The sequence below is a fragment of the Colobus angolensis genome, unplaced genomic scaffold (genome assembly GCF_000951035.1).
Source record: "Colobus angolensis palliatus isolate OR3802 unplaced genomic scaffold, Cang.pa_1.0 Scaffold2, whole genome shotgun sequence".
Classification (NCBI taxonomy): domain Eukaryota; kingdom Metazoa; phylum Chordata; class Mammalia; order Primates; family Cercopithecidae; genus Colobus; species Colobus angolensis.
In genome coordinates, this window is record NW_012115154.1 from 23,395,118 (window position 1) to 23,400,319 (window position 5,202).

Here is a 5,202-nt window from a genome sequence, read left to right on the forward strand (position 1 = left end):
ACCACTGCACTCCAGCTTGGGTGACAGAGAGAGACTCTGTCTCAAAATAAATAAATAAATAAACAAACAAACTAAACTCCTTCCCCATCACTGTCTCCTCCAGCTTCCATCATCTCTCCCCTCCTTCTCACAGCCAGACTCCTTCCAGAGGGATCTCCACTGGCAGCCTCATTTTCCTTGTCTCCTTATCTCATGGAAGCCCAGCTTCCCCCATGACTCAGGCCACTCTCACCAAGCTTCCTGTTGACTACATCATAGAACACCCGGACATGACTGGGTCCCTGTCTTGCATGCCATGGCTGCCACTTTTTCCTTTCCAGAACATCCCTCCCTGGATTTCTTGGCCACACACTTTCTTCCTATCTTATTGGACCTTCTGCCAGTGCCCCTGGCAGCCCCTTTCCTCTGCTCCAGCCTCAGGGCTGTACGAGGCACGCTGATTTCTCGTCCTGCACAGTCTGCCTTGGCCCATCCTCCACTCCAATGCAGAGTCACCATCTGCATTGGTCTCTGCAATGGATTCACCAACAGCTCTTCACATTGGAGGGTCGTCTCTCTGCCAATCATAACTCTTCTACTCCCCTTTCCAGTGATCAATATAGGCATAGACAGTCTGACCAACTTGACTTGCAGAAGCAGCTCTGGTCTCTTCTTACCACTTGGAGCTCTGACGACGAGCCCACTTTTGACTGTGGAATCTGGCTGTCCCATCAGCCGCCATGAGGGGCTGAGTATAGTCATGTGTCGCGTAACATCAAGCATACATTCTGAGAAATGCATTGTTAGGTGATTTTGTCATGCAGACACCATGGAGTGCATTTACGTAAATCTAGATAGTAGAGCCCACTACACACCTAGCCTGGAGGGCATTCCTATTACACCTGTGCAGCATGTGACTGTACTGCATACTGTAGGCAAGTGGAACACAATGGTAAGGATGTGTGCACCTAAACATATCTAAACACAGAAGAGATACAATAAACATATGGTATTATATGGGACCACCATCGTATCTGCAGCCTATCACTGATGGAAATGTCATTGTGCAGTGTATGACTGTACTAGAATCAGGAAAACTGAAAGAGTTAATGAAGGAGGGATAAATTGGGGGCAATAAGAGACAGAAGATGGAGAGCTACCAGATGCATTTCTTTTCTTTCTTTTCCCTCATAGGACTGTTCTTGCAAGGCATGATGGGTCTCCACAGCCTGTATGGAAGGTACCCTGTGTAACTAGCAATCAGGTGTCACACAACAGCCAAGGCTGGCTAAGTGAGGTGACCCTCACCATAGCTTCTCCTCCACTGCTTCACTCACCTCTTTCCCTCACTCTTCGGGAATTGCACTTTCATGGCAAGTAAGCTAAGACACCTCCCATCATAGACAAACACTATTCTGCTTTTGAAAATAATGATATACCACTTCACATCCACTGAGATGGCTAGAATTAAAAAATCAGGGAATAACAAGTGTTGGCGAGGATGTGGAGAAATCAGAACCCTCATACCCTACTGATAGAGGTTTAAAATCATGCCGCTGCTTCGGAAAAAGAGTCCAGCAGTTCCTCAAACGATTGCCATGTGACCAGGCAATTGAACTCCTAGTAATTCCACCCAAGAGAAATGAAGAGCTACATCCACATGGAGCTTGTACACATTTTTAGCAACATCATTCATAATAGCCAAAAAGTGAGAACAACCCAAATGTCCGTCAGTTGGTGAACAGATAATCAAAATGTGGCCTATCCATACAATGGAACATTATTCAGCCATAAAAAGGGATGAAGTGCTGACATATGCTATGACATGGCTGAACCTTGAAAACATCATGTCGACAAAGCCAGTCACAAAAGATCACACATTATACGTTTTTTTTTTTATTATTATTATTCTTTAAGTTCTAGGGTACATGTGCACAATGTGCAGGTTTGTTACATATGTATACCTGTGACATGTTGGTGTGCTGCACCCACCAACTCGTCAGCACCCATCAACACGTCATTTACATCAGGTATAACTCCCAATGCCATCCCTCCCCCCTCCCTCCTCCCCATAATAGGCCCCGGTGTGTGATATTCCCCCTCCAGAGTCCAAGTGACCTCATTGTTCAGTTCCCACCCATGAGTGAGAACATGAGGTGTTTGGTTTTCTGTTCCTGGGATAGTTTGCTGAGAATGATGGTTTCCACCTGCATCCATGTCCCTACAAAGGACACGAACTCATCCTTTTTTATGGCTGCATAGTATTCCATGGTGGATATGATCGCACATTATACGATTCTATTCATATGAAAGTCCAGAACAGGAAATCCACAGAGACAGGAAGTAGATCAGTGGTTGCCGAGGGCTAGGGGTGGAAGTCAGGGGGTAAGGAGGCAATAACTAAAGCATATGAAGGTATTTTCTGGAATGATGAAAATGTTCTAAAATGGCCTGTGGTGATAGTTGCACAACTCTGTGAATATATGAGAAACCACTGAATTAACAGTTTAAATGGGTGAATTGCACAATATATGAATTCGCTCTCACTAAAGCTGTTAAAAAATAGCATAGTCTATATTGATTGCCTTTGAAAGATGTTCATGATCACTTAAGAACCGGTTCCACTAATATGAAGTTGATCTTATTTGTGTTTTTTTAGACAGACACATTTATGCATAGAAAAAATATTTGGAAATACATACCCCAAAACGTTAACAGTGGTTATCTCTAGTTGGTAGGATTATAGATGATTTCTTTAAAATATTATTTTTCCATATGTTTTACAATGAGTATGTGATGCTTTTATATGAAAAAATATATATTTGGGAATCTACTTTACCTTGAGAATATTTCTTATGAATGGTTATTAATGTTATAATAAAAAGAACAGCAAGAACAGACTAAAGGCAAGATTGCTCACCACGTGACACCTCCCAGTCTTTAGGCCTTTATGAATGCATGATCCGAAAGAGCGACAGCCATCCTGTGCTCCCTTCCACCAGCCCCTTCAATACTCTGAGGGTTACTTAGTGATCTGAGAAGGCACAGTGAGGTGTTTGGCTCAACAAGTCAGTTCCCCTAGAGTAAGGCCACATCTGTGAAGATTACTGTGTAGTGGGGCAATTAAGAACTAAATGGTGCCATCATGAGCAGATTTCCCTAAATGCTTAACTAAGAGTGGTGGACAGGGGCTGAAGAGAATGAACCCCATTATCTTCAAAACACAGCCCACAATTCGCAGGGAAACAAAATCAACAGCTTTGCTCGAGGATAAGCAAATTTCAACCCCTGAAAATCTTGGAATGTGGTTACTGATGTGGAGGCTCGGTCTTCAAGGGGAGTATTCAAGGGGGTAAACTCAAACTCTCCCACTGTCTTTACTCCGGGCTGCATTCCTTCATGGGGCCAGACTCCATAGGCACCTGGGCAAACACACGTTGAGAACGCAGTGACAATCTCTGCCTACGACTCAGAGGCCACGCGGACGGCCCTCAGCAGGAACCCCACGGGCTACCCTCCCACACGCCCACAGGACATCTTGGTCACCGTACGTGCAACAGCCACAGAGCCACAGGGTGCCTCTATGACTCCAGGATCTTCCATGGTTCATAATATCCCAGTACAGATGAGAGGAGGGACAGAGTCGGAGAGGCTGGGTTGTATTAACACTGGTTTATTAGGCAGATAGGAAAAGAAGATGAAGTCAATAGTCTTTAACAAGCCAACTAGCTAAAGGCATAGATAGTCCCTTTCCATTCTGGAGACAACACAGAAATCTATTAATGTTAAATATTGTCATGAGGTATGCACCTGCCCACAGGGTTATTACGATGGAAATACCGGGGTAGTCTGCAGGGCTAGGCAGAAATGACAGGAAAAAAAGCCAGAGAAATTGAAATACATCTTGGACCCCAGAAGACAGACGTACTGATTCCTGTGACGCCAGGAGCCCAGCATAGAGCAGCTGGATAGGTCGCTAAGAGCTTTCATTTCTGCTTATCGGGTCTCACACACCTGGATAAACCAGTTATTGAAAGCTGACCTGCTAACGAGAAACTTCTGGCACTTGCTGGTGTTTCCTAATTGAATGGGTGACTGGCCTGCCTCTCTGGGCCGGGGCTGCCGGGCGGATGCCTCTCCATGAGGTTAGCAGCTAGATTTCGATCATTGTGCGGGACGGGGAGCTCATAGTGGGGTCGGGGAGACACAGCACAGGCTTCTGAAGGGTTCCCTGCTCATTAGGCAGCACCCAACTTACAGATGGGTCATCCTTCAGCTCATCAGTCTCCCAGCGCATGACAGTGGGCAGCTTTTTTTTTTTTTTCTTCCTATTACAAACAAGTCTTCGATGCGACTGCGGTGATCTACGGATGATCTACGTATCTGGGTGTGTGATCCTCAAGCACTTAATGCAAGGCGGAGTATAAACAATGGCCTTGGCCTTGGACCCAAACTGCAATGTTCCCTGAAGTCCAACCTGCTTGGAGTCCTTGGGAACATGTACAACGGTTAACAGGGCTTGAGAGGAGTCAGCTGGGAGGGTGACAGCGAGACTCTGCCCCGCAGAGGGACCGCTGAGGACGGACCCCTGCAGGCCGTCCACGCCCACCACACGCGTCATCCTCAGGAAACGCAATCTGATGCTCAGAATTTCGCCCCTAAAGGGACTCAGGGCAGTCCCAGCTCAAGAAGACGTCTTTTTTTTTTTTAACCTTCTGGCTTAGAGCCACAACCCCAGGCTGAGGATGCCACATCAGCGGCGTTTCCTCGCCACGCTGCAGGCGTGACTCACGTTTCTAAGACTGCAGGGCCCCCGGGCCGAGCGCGGCTACTGAGAGAGAGCACAGCGTCCTCCCTTAGCCCCTGCTCATCTGCACCGAGCAAAGACGTTGCTTTCTCTGCTGTCAGCGCTTTACACGACTCGGATGTAGGCTCTGAGCGGGCACTGGCCCGCCCTTAGACGGCGACCCGAGGGGCAAATAGGATGGAGGCGCGTTCCTTTGGGGACTGTGGTCTCGATTTTATCTGCTTCTGGGCTGTGCGGGTGGTTTGCTCTCCAGGCGTGAGCAAAGGCCACTACGGGCCCGAGGAAATGACCCACCGATGCAAGCCCACCATTGCTCTGAGCAGGGTCCGGCCCCGAGCCAGAGCCCGCGCCCCGCCGGGTAGGCCTGCGAGCTCGAGACCGGTCGCCTCCGGGTCAGGCGCGGGACACCAGGCGAG